The sequence below is a fragment of the Emys orbicularis genome, chromosome 2, assembly GCF_028017835.1.
Source record: "Emys orbicularis isolate rEmyOrb1 chromosome 2, rEmyOrb1.hap1, whole genome shotgun sequence".
NCBI lineage: Eukaryota > Metazoa > Chordata > Testudines > Emydidae > Emys > Emys orbicularis.
The window spans coordinates 296,629,856-296,645,792 of record NC_088684.1 but is presented as its reverse complement, the minus strand read 5'-3'; the positions used below and the strand labels follow the sequence as shown (position 1 = coordinate 296,645,792).

Below are 15,937 nucleotides of genomic sequence, written 5' to 3'. Positions count from 1 at the left end.
AACTGCATCCACGCTAGGGCTTATACCAGTGTAACTCTTATCAGTAAAGAAATCACACACATCCCCCCCCCCCCGCCCTAGCTATACCAGCCTCACTTCTGTATTGCAGCCCAGCCTCTCCAGCCAGATCCACCGCCCCCATCCTCTCCCCAGACCCCTCCCCTTAGCCAACGCCCTCCAGACCCCTGAGACCCCTCCCCCTTGAAATCTCTCTCCGGGGCCTGGCTCTATGGCCTTCCTAACGTGGCCCACTCCCCGCAGCCCACATGCTACACTTCACCCCAGCTTGCTGCCCTGTTGTCCCGGCGCCGCCTCAGCTCCTCCCGCGGCCGGCCCCACCCTCCGCCTCCCGCGCTCCCCAGCATTGGCCGAGCGCGAGCTCGCTGCGCAGGGATTGGCTGAGCGCAGAGGTCCCGCCCTTTGTGTCAGCGGGCTAGGTTACTCCGCGTGAGGTCGGCGGCGCCTAGTTGCGGGTGCCTTAGTACTACCCGTTCCCTCCCCCTCCCGGCCGGGCCCGCAGGGAGAGTGACACTCATCAGGCGGCTCCGTCCAGGCGGCGCAAGCAGCTCACAACCGCCATCCCTCTCGGTAAGAGCCTCCGCGCGGCGCAGACAGCGCGAGCTGGGAGGGTCCCCGGGGCAGGGGAGGTGTGAGGGGGACCCCAGGGGCGGAGCGGAGGAGGGGGCCGGCGGCCCGCCGTGCGGGGAAGGGCTCTTGGGGGCCCTGTGGGAGTGTGAGGGGGAGGGGAGAGCAGGGCCCTGGAGGAGCTGCTGGGACTCCGGGAGGGGGGGAGCTCTTGGGGCAGTAGTGAAGGTGGGGCAGGGCCCTGGGGAGGCGGGGGGTAGCGGTCAGGGTGGGGTCCTGGGAGTGAGGAGAGTGGGGCGCCGTCCAGGGGGGGGGGCAGCGGTGAGGGTGGGGTCCTGGGAGTGAGGATGGTGGGGCGGGGTCCCGGGGGGGGGGGGGGGGAAGCAGCTGTGACCCTGGCAGAGGGACCCTGGGGTGGGGTGCCCAGCAAGAGTTAGTTGCAGAATTTGGGTGGCTGAGAGGGTTGATTATTTCTTCCACGATCCTCTGGGTGCAGGAAGGGAGACGTTCCCAGCTGAGTCTATGGAAGGGGTGAAGTGGTTACACCCCCCTGTCTCGGGATGGGTATGACACCCCTCTTTCTTGCCCTGCCCAGGAGCCTGAGTCATTTCCTAGCTCCATCCCTTAGGGCTTAGGCAGCTTTCTCTCTGCTGGCAGTGGCTGTCATATCAATATCAGTAAGGGGGTTCTTGGGGGGGCGACACTGACCTAACCAGACCCTTTGCCCCACTTCTCAGCATGTGCTGACCCCTAGTGATCTGGGGCTCTGGCCTCCGGTCAGCCTTGGGATGGTTGGGTAAAGAGAAGGACAGAGTTGGGACCACAAACCTTTGTTTGCTATAGGATTAGTGGGTTTTCTACTGGGGGAAGGGCACAATTGAATAAGTACACTCAAAATTTCCCCAGCCAGAACTTCCCAAAATCTCCCTTTAGAGCTCTGAATCTCATCCCTTTCCTCCCTCAACCAGAACACTCAAACTTCTCCTTAATCGCCCTCTCCCCCAACCCCCATAATCCATTTTTCTTCAAATTAAGGGATATGGGGCATTTGATGCCTTTTATGGGAATGGGAGTTGAATTATAAATCACAGGCTGGTGAGGTGGCAGAATTCTGTTCAGTGCAACAAACTGGGAACATTATGGGGGTTAATTTAATTTGTGGTAATTAACAATATTTTGTAGCAAGGGTGTGATGGGCTGCAATAATTGGCATGTATAAAAGTGACAGGAAATTCAAAGTTGGGGTGGGAGGAGGAACATCCTGCAGCATCTGTCTTGATCAAGGGAGGTGGGGGAATTTGTGTCTGGGTCATCCCAGAGGAAGTGGGAGCTGCTGGCAAAGATTTTGTTGCATTGGAGTGACGAGGCTATGTTCCTAGTAATATCTTTGCTGTTACTGCAGTTTTATTTTAAACAGCATTTTCATGAAATCCTCTTCTCCCTCCCCCCCCCCCCAACTCACAGAAACACATATGTGTTTGGTCTAATACAATATTACATGTGTCAGGTCTTCTTATCTGGACCTCTTGAAGCTTTTTGTAATGTGGTTCCCCTCTGCTTTCTTGCTACAATTCTGGCTGGCTGGTCTCCTTCCCTACTTTACAAGGATGGTTGTGGCATTGCATCAGGGGATATTTGTGCTGTAATTCAGTAACACAGCAAGGATAAGCATTTGCAGAGCTGCTGCTTGCTTGCAGCTTGATGAGATGGGTGTGGTAAGCTGAGTGGATACAGCAGACGCTAGGCCTATACGGTAACACTGCCCAGTCATCAGCATAGAGATTCAAACGCCAAGCTATTTATATAAATTAGGCCTAGTTTCAAGCTGAGCACATTGATTTAGAAGGAACAGTTGTCATATTTTCAGTATTAAATGAGTGTTTGCTATGATGCTGTATAGTACTGTCACTGGTAAGTTTAGAAACAAGTGCCATGGAGTTGTTGGATAGGAAAAGTCCACTCTGAATAAACGTATTCCTCATTAGGTGTATCTTGATCCTGACAGTATGCTTTGTCATTGTAATGTTCAGTCTCTCTTTCTGTCTCATTCATGCCTTGATTAAGCCTATTAAAGCGGAATTCATATTTTAGCCCAACTTTTTTGATAAACCTTCCTTAGCTTTTAAATCCCATCACCATTGTAATATTCTTCATTTCACTTTATCAGTTCTGTTTATGGGGGTCTAAGCTCCTATTACAGGGGTGGGCAAACTTTTCGGCCTGAGGGCCACATCTGGGTGTGGAAATCGCATGCAGTGCCATGAATGTAGGGCTGGGGCAGGGGGTGGGGGTGTGGGGTGTGGAAGGGGGTGCGGTGTGCAGGAAGGGGTTCAGGGCAAGGGGTTGGGGCGGAGGAGGGGTGTGGGGTGTACGAGGGGGCTCAGGGCAGGGGGTTCGGGTGCAGGAGGGGATGCAGAGTGCGGGAGAGGGCTCATGGCAGGGGGTTGGGGTGCAGGGAGGGGTGCGGAGTGTGGGAGGGGGCTCAGGGCAGGGGGTTGGGGTGCAGGTGGGTTGAGGGGTGTGGCAAGGGGCTCAGGGCAGGGGTTTGGGGTGCAGGAGGGGGTGCGGAGTGCGGGAGGGGGCCCAAGGCAGGGGATTACGGTGCAGGAGGGGTGTGGCGGGGGTTCAGGGCAGGGGGTTGGGGTGCGGGGTGCAGGTAGGGTGACCAGATGAGAGATGTGAAATATTGGGACGCAGGGGGAGGGGTGCTGGTGGAGCAAAAAAACCCAACAACCCAAGAGCCGGCGGCGGAGGAAAAAACAAAAGCAAAAACCAAAACCCCCCCACCCCCCAAAAAGCAAGAGCCACTGGCAGCTCCACGCCCCACCCCCTGCACCAGCTCGCCTTCGCTCCATCTCCCCTGAGCTGGGTGCCACGTCCTGCTTCTCCCCCCTCCCTTCAGCGCTTGTGCCGCCATACAGCTAATTAGCGCAAGCCTGGGAGAGAGGGGTGAGGAGGAATGTGGCGTGCTTGGGGAAGAGGCGGGGCCAGTGGGGAATTTGGGGACGGATCCAATGGGGCAGTGAGGGGGCAGAGTCGGGGCAGGGCTGGGGCGGAGTTGGGGCGGGGGGGCACGAGTCCCCTCCGCCTGTGCGCCGGAGGGCAAAATATCGGGACAATTCGCGTCCTGACTGAACATCGGTCGGGACGCGGGACAAACAAGTAAATATCGGGACAGTCCCGATAAAATCGGGATGTCTGGTCACCCTAGGCGCAGGAGGGGTTTGGGGTGCGGGCATCCGAGAACACCTTGGTCATCTTTTCCAGGAAGAACAAGTTCACTTTGTACTTTTCTTTGTGAGAGAGATTTTTAAACACGGAATCCTCCTGGATACCTGTATTGCACATCCTGGACAATTATATTCTTCCTGTGAAAAGGAGGCTAATACTGAACACAGTGTCTAAAGATCTAAGCAGTGTGTTTGCACATGCCTCTGACGAAGTGGGTATTCACCCACGAAAGCTTATGCTCCAATACGTCTGTTAGTCTATAAGGTGCCACAGGACTTTGTTGCTTTTTACAGATCCAGACTAACACAGCTACCCCTCTGATACTTGTGTTTTCAGTGAGATACTGTTTAAATATTCAGTGTTGAAAACCACTTGTTTTTCCTTTAAGACTTAACTTTGGGGGCATTAGTGACCTCTCCTCTCTCCCTCCCTCCCTTACACCTTGTTCTTGCAGTGACCAGCAGGTAACCTTGTCTGATGCAGCCTTAGGGTATGTCTACACTGCAGTTAAACACCTGTGGCTGGTCTGTGTCAGCTGATTCAGGCAGCAGGGCTGTAAAATTGAGGTGTAGGTGTTTGGGTTTAGGCTGGAGCCCTGGCTCGAGGACCTTCCTCCCTCATGGGGTACTAGAGCTTGGGCTCCAGCCTGAATGTCTCCACCGCCATTTTACAGCTTGAGCTCAACATGGACCAGCTGTGGATTTTTAATTGCGGTGTAGACATATTCTTAGTGTCCCTTTTGTTTTCAAACTGCTGCTAAGTACTGTGCTGATGGCTTGAAGGATTTTACAACTGTTAAATTCCTTTCCTGTTGATTATGGCTTGAATGTTCCACTTACTGTATGCTGGGGTAACATTTTGGTATATTACCATCTTATTCTGATTTACTTTGCAGAGTAGTTTTTGCTTGCAAAATCCAAATCCTTTTGAATTATAATTTATTGTTGCTCGTTGCAAAGTCTCAAATTTTAGTAATGCTGCCAGTCATAATACCAGTGGCTACTTGGTCAATCAGAATGTAGGGTTGCAATCACTTTTTTGTGGTAAAATTACTTGAATCATGTTAGAAAATATAAATGAGAACTTTCTGACCATTCTGTAGGGTCTCAATTACCCACATGTCTAGAGACACAATGAAGGATCCCAGGCTCTGTGGTCCACTCAGATCAGGGCAGATGGGTTTTTCAGTTTAAATCAGCTTCATTAAACTTGTATTATAATAGCAATAATATTATTGCTCCTTTGTTTTCCTTGGAAATAATCAGATTTTCTTGTGATAAATGATGAGCCCAAAGGCAGGATAGTTGGGAATCTGATTTATTACCTCAAAAGCAGAAGGACATTGATATTATCACTTAAATTTCTTGTTTAATATGTATCTACTAAAGTGACATCAGTGGAAATATCAAATCCAAAGACGTTTCAGTGACTGGAAGCTATAATGGCCCAGACAGATGAAGGTCAGGATTGTCAATGCTCACCCTGACAACAGTCTTCCCATTGGTGTGGATTTCCTCCCCTCTAACAGCATTAGAGAAGGATTCAGTCACTTTGGTCTTTCAGGAAAAATAGAAAGAATTTTTAAGTTTACATACTTGTATGATGCCGATAGCTACTCTTTGAAGCTTTAAAATCTGCCTTTACCTGAGTAATTCCTTAATGCTAATAGTAATTGGTTCAGATCATTGACCTGCAGCATGCAGACTGGTGCTGGGCTTGATTCCAAGGAGTGCCGAACACCACAACTACTCCATGGGATTTGCAGATGCTCACCATCTCAGGATGTGCCCCTTACTGCATGGAAGTCCAGTGTGTTACCTGAAGACCTATTTTAATGGACCATATCATTTGGTTGTTGGAAATAGGAAACTATGACTTCAGTGTGTGTTTTGTTGTCGGTAAATGCATCTTTGTAGCTATTTCATCTCTGCGGGTGCAAATGTTCATCGTGGACATACGTTGGGGTAAAGGAGAGAGGCCAGGAGGTGGACTATAGTGGCTTACTTTCCTATAGTCTAAACTGTCAAACGAAATTTTGCAATTGGTTTTGGTTTATATGCATGTTAAATGCATTCCATATATGTAACCATTTTATAAGAGAGCCAAATAGTTCAGTTTTAACATTGTTTTGAAGAAAACAATCATTTGCTCTCTGGTTTTAGGGACACCATTAGGTCAATTTAAGCTTTGGGTTTAAGTAAGGTTTTATTAAAAAAAAAAAAAAAAAAAAAAAAGCCAGACTGATCAACTGAAAAATTGTATGAAATTAAAACCAAACACACTTCCGTGGAAATGGTTTATTTTTAAAGGAACAATGTTATTTTAATTGAGCAAGCTGAATGCAGTTGCAAAAAGTTAACAGCGTACATTTAAAAAATGTCAGTTGATAATCTGAGAGACTGCCAGTAACTCAAATATAGAGGCAGTCTTTAAAAATATGAATCTTAATCTGTATCCTTTAAGATGATTTCAGGCTGGCAAATTCTCAGTTTAAACAGAGGAGTTATATATTCTTTCTGGGGTTTGTAAGAAAAGTGCTGACACAGCCTTAATTTTATTGAACAAAGCTATAATTATATTTGAGGTTCCAACCCCCGTGGTATCCTAATGGTTACCTCTCTCTCCAGAAGTAGATGGACCTGAGCCACAAAATCAGATCTGGATTTCTGTGAGATTTAGGTCCAGAGTTTTAATTTAGGCTCATTAGTACTAGTAAGAAAAAGCTACTGTTGACTGTCACTCAGCTGTGCTATTCTTGAGCTCGCTTCCCATGCAAGAAAACTTTTACTAGTAACCTAGGCTAGTAAATGCAGTTCTAGCACTGAACCCTCCGTATTTACATACTATTAGTATTGATGTACAGATTTCCATATTCTGATGGAATATGCCAGACTTATGACTAAGGAAAACCACTGGTCAGACAGTGAATAAATCTGTCAGGATACATTTAATCATGTGTAATTAAAATGAAAGTAGTGGTTACTTATGGTATGTTTGTGCATTAGTTTGACTTTTATGGTCTTATTGGAAAGACTATTAAAAATTTATTGTGCTACTTCAAACTTAGACTGGAAGAAAAAGTCTAATTTTTTTCCTTTGACAGCTGGGATTGTCACACATCCTACTCTTGAGAATCGCATGTGTAGATGGGAATATTTTAATTTGTTTTACTTATCAAAAGATCATGTGTACTAATGTTCTGAGGTTTACTCCCTCCTGGGTGCTTGTGCTAGTGGTCTTGAGCTGACATTCTTGTTTGAAGTATAACTTAATTAGCCTTCAGCAATAGATGATGAAAGTGCAGGGTACTTGGACTGTGTGGGTGAAGATAGCAGCATAGCATCGTGGTGGTGATGGTAGCTCAAGACCCAGCAAAAATTGCATTTGAAATAGGAAAGCCTCAGAGGAAGAGAAGGGTAATGTCTTGCCAGATAGGTGGCTGTGGGCGTTGACAGAAAGATTTTAAAGGGTGCAAGTGCTCACCAATAGCTATGTTGAATGGAGGACAGTCAGTTTGAGTAGTTTTTATAGGTAGTTTATTGTAATAGACAAAGACTGAAACTGTGTTTCCATTGTTCAAAATATCTTCAGTCTTCCACAGTTTAGAAGCCTGTGCCGTGCCTTGATACATAATGGTGTGCATGTACAAAAGAATTCCTCACTTGGAAGAAAAGGTCAGTGAAATCAATTCCTGGATGTTCTGCTAATGTTAATTCTGCAGCAGTGTGAATAATGCATTTTGGCCCACAATAGCATAGTAAACTGCTTATGGAGAAACAACGAGGAGTACTTGTGGCACCTTAGAGACTAACAAATTTTATTTGGGCATAAGCTTTCGTGGGCTAAAATCCACTTCATCCGATGCATGGGTTTTAGATCATGAAAGCTTATGCCCAGATAAATTTGTTAGTCTCTAAGGTTTCAGAGTAGCAGCCGTGTTAGTCTGTATCCTCAAAAAGAACAGGAGTACTTGTGGCACCTTAGAGACTAACAAATTTATTTGACCATAAGCTTTCGTGGGCTCCAGCCCACTTCTTCGGATGCATAGAATGGAACATACATTGAGGAGATATATATACACATACAGAGAGCATGAAAAGGTGGGAGTTGTTGGTATGTGTGTATATATATCTCCTCAATATATGTTCCATTCTATGCATCCGAAGAAGTGGGCTGGAGCCTATGAAAGCTTATAGAATCATAGAATATCAGGGTTGGAAGGGACCTCAGGAGGTCATCTAGTCCAACCCCCTGCTCAAAGCAGGACCAATTCCCAACTAAATCATCCCAGCCAGGGCTTTGTCAAGCCGGGCCTTAAAAACCTCCAAAGAAGGAGACTCCACCACCTCCCTAGGTAACGCATTCCAGTGCTTCACCACCCTCCTAGTGAAAAAGTTTTTCCTAATATCCAACCTAGACCTCTCCCACTGCAACTTGAGACCATTGCTCCTTGTTCTGTCATCTGCCACCACTGAGAACAGCCGAGCTCCATCCTCTTTGGAACCCCCCCTCAGGTAGTTGAAAGCAGCTATCAAATCCCCCCTCATTCTTCTCTTCTGCAGACTAAACAATCCCAGTTCCCTCAGCCTCTCCTCATAAGTCATGTGCTCCAGACCCCTAATCATTTTTGTTGCCCTCCGCTGGACTCTTTCCAATTTTTCCACATCCTTCTTGTAGTGTGGGGCCCAAAACTGGACACAGTATTCCAGATGAGGCCTCACCAATGTCGAATAAAGGGGAACGATCACGTTCCTCGATCTGCTGGCAATGCCCCTACTTATACAGCCCAAAATGCCGTTAGCCTTCTTGGCAACAAGAGCACACTGTTGACTCATATCCAGCTTCTCGTCCACTGTTACCCCTAGGTCCTTTTCTGCAGAACTGCTACCCAGCCATTCGGTCCCTAGTCTGTAGCAGTGCATGGGATTCTTCCGTCCTAAGTGCAGGACTCTGCACTTGTCCTTGTTGAACCTCCATAAGGTTTTTTTTGGCCCAATCCTCTAATTTGTCTAGGTCCCTCTGTATCCAATCCCTACCCTCTAGTGTATCTACCACGCCTCCCAGTTTAGTGTCATCTGCAAACTTGCTGAGAGTGCAGTCCACACCATCCTCCAGATCATTAATAAAGATATTAAACAAAACCGGCCCCAGGACCGACCCTTGGGGCACTCTGCTTGAAACCGGCTGCCAACTAGACATGGAGCCATTGATCACTACCCGTTGAGCCCAACGATCTAGCCAGCTTTCTATCCACCTTACAGTCCATTCATCCAGCCCATACTTCTTTAACTTGGCGGCAAGAATACTGTGGGAGACCGTATCAAAAGCTTTGCTAAAGTCAAGGAATAACACATCCACTGCTTTCCCCTCATCCACAGAGCCAGTTATCTCATCATAGAAGGCAATTAGGTTAGTCAGGCATGACTTGCCCTTGGTGAATCCATGCTGACTGTTCCTGATCACTTTCCTCTCCTCTAAGTGTTTCATAATTGATTCCTTGAGGACCTGCTCCATGATTTTTCCAGGGACTGAGGTGAGGCTGACTGGCCTGTAGTTCCCCGAATCCTCCTTCTTCCCTTTTTTAAAGATGGGCACTACATTAGCCTTTTTCCAGTCATCCGGGACCTCCCCTGATCACCATGAGTTTTCAAAAATAATAGCTAATGGCTCTGCAATCTCATCCGCCAACTCCTTTAGCACCCTCGGATGCAGCGCATCCGGCCCCATGGACTTGTGCACGTCCAGTTTTTCTAAATAGTCCCGAACCACTTCTTTCTGCACAGAGGGCTGGTCACATAAATTTGTTAGTCTCTAAGGTGCCACAAGTACTCCTGTTCTTTTAGTCTCTAAGGTGTCACAAGTACTCCTCGTTGTTTTTGCTGATACAGACTAACACAGCTACCACGCTGAAACCTGCTTATGGAGAGGTGTCTAAGTAAGGCATTTGAAGTTACAATGTTAGAATTTAGGAGCAGTCTGGAGAAGTATGAATCTGGTCCCTGAGCCCTTGGATATTTACAAGCTTGGTTGCTCTGGAATTTTAGGTCAAAGGGTTATGGATAGATTTTGTTAGTGTGCATAAATGGCATTTAAACTCTAAAATAATTAAGAGTTTTTATGTCAGAATTGTATTATGGAGTGCAAAAACAAAAAAAAAAGTCTTGATCAGGATTTGTCCTAAGCTGACTCTGAGTAGGACTATGAATTGTGTGTATCTTCATATGGATTTGTGTCCTGCAAGTTTGCACAATTCACAGTAGGGTGCTTAAGTCAGGGCTTGAAAAATGTACTAGACACATGATATCCAGTGGGTTAATCCACTGCTAGACTAAAGACAAATGGAAGACAAATGAGGGTTCCATGAGCAAAGTTCAGTAACTTCTTCTTTTGTTCTACAACTCCTCTCCCCATGCTGTATTCTGATCAATAGGTCAGGTCCATCTTTTGTATCATGCTCTCTCTAGTTGGGATACTAACAGATTTTGAATTCCCTATTGTCCTACGTGACTGGAAAGGAGAAGGCTTTCCTTTTCCCTCTCCCTGAGTCCTGAGCCTCATGGTTATCACATGGGGGAGGGCTCTGCTATTCTAAACCCCTAAATTTCTGCTTTGAGTCTCATTCCCATTGAATAGCCCTAGTATCTGCCACTGATGTTAGCAGAGCTTTCCTAAGGAACAGCAGAGTAAAACTGACATTCTTTATCAATTTTATTGCTGTCTGTACGGTTCTTAATAGTAGTAGTAAAACTTGACACGCCTTGTTAGTACCACTTGGCTGCTGATTGGAAGAATGACTAGTATGAGCATCAGCAGAGGCATTGAAGCTATCTGCATAGTTTGAAAGATGGCACACACTTCATTAGCTCACATTTTACTGGAGGGGAAATTCTGCACCACTGCACAATGTAGAATTTGTGCAGAATTAATGTTCCCTGCAGAATTTTATTTTTTTTCCATGCAGAATTTGTGATTTCCACCAAAAGGAAGCATTTTGGTGGAAATCACAAATTTCAGCCCTGCGTGCAGCGGGGCTGACAGCCAGAGCAGAATTTTGCTGAATTTTAAAATGTGTGCAGAAATTTCAATTTTTTTCTTTTTGACTCAGAATTTCTCTAGGAGTAACATTTGGAAGGTTGTTTGTACTGCTGTGCATGTAGGGCTTCGTGCAGGTACAAATAAGGTTAAGTACTAGGCGTAGTTCTCTGCACTAGGTGGCATGTGTCAAGCCTCATGTATGCTTATTCTTATACTTGCAAGTACACTGGGTAAAAAAGGAGTAGAGCGTGGGTAGAAAACGGGAATATCCTAGTATGGGCTTAAGCATAATTCTGATCATGAGATTCTGAGATTAACTACATATCTCTGCCCCCTCCCCCCCCCCCCTTTAAGCTTTCTGCTGCGCAAGAGTGCTTGCTGGCCAGGCAGCAGTGTGGAATCTGGCTTCCCTGCCATTCTTGAACTGTTCATCCCTTTTCACCTTGTGACTATATCATGTGTGGAACATTCGGTGCCTGTACTGTGCAGGATCAAGACCACAGTGTCTGTATCCCCTGTAACTTGTCATGATTATCTCCATGTACAACTGCTAGTCCTAATTCATTAGGTTGGTGTCCCATATAGACAGGCACTTATTTCAGTCATTATTCTATAAATAATAACAAAAAAAAGGATGATCACAACAGACAACTTCTATGGCAGGTTGCTTGCAGGCAGTCTTAACATCAGTTTTTAAAACCAACTTTGTGTGGCTAGAGCATCCTTAGCAAAGCTGTCAGGAATCCACTTGAATACACAGTAGGCTGATTTTGCTAGTCAGCCAAGTGCCAATACTTTGTGAATATTTCATCACTAGCAAATACTGGCATTTTAATTTTAACGCCCCCATGCATCCTTCAGACTGCACGTGGTGAAATGGCATCTGTTTCCCCCTGTCAGATCACTCCTGGCACTGACTTAATGGGCAGGGCTAAAATGGCCTGAGGGGGCTGGATCACATGTAGCTGTAGTCCTACAGGAAGATGCCTAACTTTTAACTGAAACTGAGGCTGACTGAACTACATGCAGACAGACAGGCTAATTATGTTTTGGCAAGGACTAATTGGAACTGAAATTTAAGCTCATAGCTGTTATTTTGTATCTTCCTTAGTCCAAAAGCTACCCCTTTTCATAAATTGATTGTTAGATAACATACAATAACATACATCATGTATTTTAAGTTGCCTTTTTTTTTTTTTTTTGAAAAGCAGATTTATTTCTGAATATGATTAGGTCATATATTTCCAACATAGTTTTGTCTGGGAGTGAGTCACTGTTTCTTTTGTGAAATTGCATTAGTGCTACCTTATCCTGGAGAGTAGCTTTCAGCTGAAGTAGGGTGTTGACACTTTAAACTGGAATCTTTTATCAGATGAATTTCAAAGCATGTTTACAAACACTTGAATTATGACCCTTGAAGTGCTAAAATACCAGATATCAGTCCATTCCTATTGGTGGAAATCCTCTGGTACTAGGGATGTACTTTCTGAGCATGTTTAGCTTTTGTTTTTTTCTCTGCTGAATTTTGAACTTTAAATTGAGGGGGTTAGAGCATCTGCATGTAGCTTAATTGATTGTGAAATACTTTAAATCCTCTGGAAGAAGACATCATGTGCATGTATCCTCCATTTCCCCATCTATTTGTAGTTTTCACTTATTGTGCCATGTCTGCTTTGAAATTGTAAGTCCTTCAGCATAGGTAACATTGCTCTGTGTATGTTCTTCAAGGAGAATAACACATTTAAATGCTATGAATAAATAATAGAAGTGCAAAGCATTAACACTTGAAAAAATTACCAGAACTTCTAGCTGAAGGAGTAACGTTACTAACCAAGGGTGAAGTGGCAGAGTTCCAATGAGATTGAAAGGCAGTGCCTCAGTGAAAAGACCGATTCCCCAGGAGATGGTGTCCCTGAAGTCCCTAGATCAGGGGTGGGCAAACTTTTTGGCTCAAGGGCCACATCTGGGTGGGGAAATTGCATGCAGGGCCATGAATGTAGGGCTGGGGCAGGGGGTTGGGGTGTGGGAGGGGATGGGGTGTGTAGGAAGGGGCTCAGTGCAGGGAGGGGTATCGAGTGCGGGAGGGGGCTGGGGGTGGAGGGCAGGGGGCTGGGGTGCAGCAGGGGTCTCAGGGCAGGGGGTTGGGATGCAGGAAGGATTTGGGGTGCCGGCTCAGGCTGGTGCTGCTTACCTTGAGCGGCTCCGGGGTGGCAGCGGCGCGCAGCAGGGCTAAGGCAGACTCCCTGCCTGCCTTGGCCCCGTGCCGCTCCCAGAAGCGGCTGGCTCCATGTCCCTGCGGCCCCTGGGGGAGAGGGGTGGAGAGGGTTCTGCGCATTGCCCTCGCCTGTGGGTACCTCCCCCGAAGTTCCCATTGGCCACGGTTCCCCATTCCTGGCAATGGGAGCTGTGGGGGGCTGTGCCTGCAGGCGAGGGCAGCGCGTGGAGCCCTCTGCTGCCCCCCACCTGCAGGACCGTGGTGCCGGCCGCTTCCGGGAGTGGCGCGGTGCCTGCGGTGCCAGGGGGTGGCAATCCCGCGGGCCGGATCCAAAGCCCTGTAGCTGTAGTTTGCCCACCCCTGCCCTAGATGCTGTTATCTTTCTTCAGCCTCTGGCTATTAGGAGTCTACTTTGAATCCCTGCTCCACTCACACACACTCCTGGCTTCTGGAAGGAAGAATTTTTTTAGCCTTGTTATCATTGTTAACACCATTTCTGCTCCACCGGTGTTAGCACTGTTGGGAGCACTACAGTAGACGGGCAGCTGTCCGCTACCAGCATTTTAAATGCCATAATCTAACCCTGCTCTTAGCAGGTATGTTTATCACGGTATTTAAAACTCCTGTAGCTAGTAGTCTGTCTTTACTAGGTCTCCTAATGTGATGAACACTGGTGGAACTGAAATTGTTCTATTAACTGATAAATCTTAGCAAAACTTCCCTAGTGCAGTCCCTTCCAGAACATCTTGTGTGTATGTAGGGATCATTAATACTCTACCTACCCAATAACCTTCTGTCTGCTTTGTAGATGGTGAGCTCCAATATTCTCTTACCCCCTTCCCACCTATCCCCAGTCTTTTTTGGTGGTCCTTCTCAGATAATTGCTTCAGTATTTGTTGGTATTAGGGAAATTAAAGTAAAACCGTTATAAATCTTAGAGAGACAAGGTGGATGAGGTACACCTTTTGAACCAACTTCTGTTGGTGAAAGAGACCATCTTTCGAGCTACACAGAGCTCTTCTTCAGGTTCTCTCTGTAGCTCGAAAGCTTCTCTCTCTCTCACCAACTGAAGTTGGTCCAGTAAAATATATTACCTTTCCTATCTTGTGTCTCTGATATCCTGGGACCAACATGGCTACAACAACACTGCAAACAGTTGTTTCTTGTCTGTTTCACTTTTGCCTAGAGCTTTCTGATTAGCAATGGTGAAAGCAACCACAGTCTTGTCTTCACTTTGCTGTAGTTTAGGAAAGCTACCAGTAGCTGCAGAGGCCCTGAAGCTCTGTCTCTGCAGACTTGGGACGACAGACAAGACGAGGATCACATTTTGAAAGTTCTCTCATCAGTCAGACCATCTAGAAATTTCAGTCCTTAAAAGGAATACTTAATTTGGTTAGAAATGGACTTAAGCTCTCTTACTCACCAGGGGCACAAGTGGATTTTTTTCAAGTTGCAATTATATATCCAGCAGCAGATCAAATAGATTGTTTGGTGATCTTCATGGGAACATCTCCTGTAAAAGTGGGTATAATTTTAAGGATGGTATCTGGTAACTATTGATGCATGGCTCTAAAATTATTACTTTGATTGGAACTTACACTTGATAATGTTTTCCTTGAAATTGCTTTAAAAAACTTTCTCTGATGATAAACCTCTGAAAGGGAAACTTGGGATGTAAAAGGAAGCATTCAAGGATAGGTTTTATGCTTCTTAGGAAACATTTGATAACAGCACCAATTGGTGCTTTTGAGCTGAGCATTCATGTTCCTGCTGAGGTGGGCAGAAAGCAGCTCGAGAAACTTAAATTAGTTCCATAGTACTCACAGCATTACTCTAAGATGTTTCCAGCCATTCAGCACGATCAGGAAATAGAGATTTCTGTATCATTGGTTAAAAACACATGCAGAATTTTTAATTTTAAGGCATTATAATAAAATTTCATGCATCATTACAGCACAATGTTTGTTGCTGGTACATTCACCAGATGGTACAATGTATGACATTGCAGTATGATGTTGGTAACCAAAGCTGCTTTCTTAAACTTGAAAAATGAATAATTAATGAAAGTGTACTCTGACTTTTGGATACCTTATGATATTTCATCTGATAGGATTATTTGTTCAGAATATGATCTGTGCTGAGAATTAAAACAAAACCTATAATCTTGCATTAAACATATCTTTTTATTCCTATATCCATTTTGTCCGATAGTCTTTCTTAGGATACCAGCATTTTGGAAATGTCCTGCCTGATAGATTGTACTACTTTGTTTCTGCTTGTGCTTTGAGGGATGAATTGCTGGAGTTTTACTCATCCTTTGGGTAAAGTGCATTTTTTTTTTTTTTTTTTTTTTTAGCCATCAGAATTCATCACAGTACACAGGACAATAGGATCAAGTGTCACACTGGGGATTACATGTTTGTCCTGTTATGACCCTCTTAGTAGCTTGCATTGGTGAATGACTGGATTTGTAAACTTCTATATCTGTGTTAACAGTGTTTGATTTAACTCTGGCTTATTTGCTTTCCCTCCAACCTAATTTCAGACTTGTGAATTCACTGTTCGGGTTTGAACCTACAGCTCATCTGAAGATCAGAATGCTTGTGTGCTTAGGACATATTCTTAGGTTTGGTGATTAAACTACTGTTCTGAACAAATTTTCTGATGTGAAAAATATAATGTGTGGAGCCTGCAGGATGCTGAGAAACCAAATACATGTGCCCAGTAACCTGTAGATGGGCTTCTGGGTTTAGGTGTTGTTTCAGCAGACATTAGCTGTGTAGGTGTGGCAATTAAAATATACTGTAGTCTTGCATTATGTCATCACTTATCAGACACAAAATTGAATTCGGCAATAGGAAAAATGTATAT

At 45.5% G+C, this 15,937-nt stretch overlaps 1 protein-coding gene across 1 annotated transcript in view; it reads left to right on the top strand.

The window, feature by feature from the left end:
- The first annotated feature begins 507 nt into the window (after nt 1-507).
- The window catches only part of MAP4 (microtubule associated protein 4), a 257,932-nt gene continuing 242,502 nt past the window's right edge, over nt 508-15,937 (top strand). Inside the window, exon 1 of the mRNA XM_065399719.1 lies at nt 508-588. The gene's annotated coding sequence lies outside the window, so the exon portion shown is untranslated. The remainder of the gene's footprint in view (nt 589-15,937) is intronic.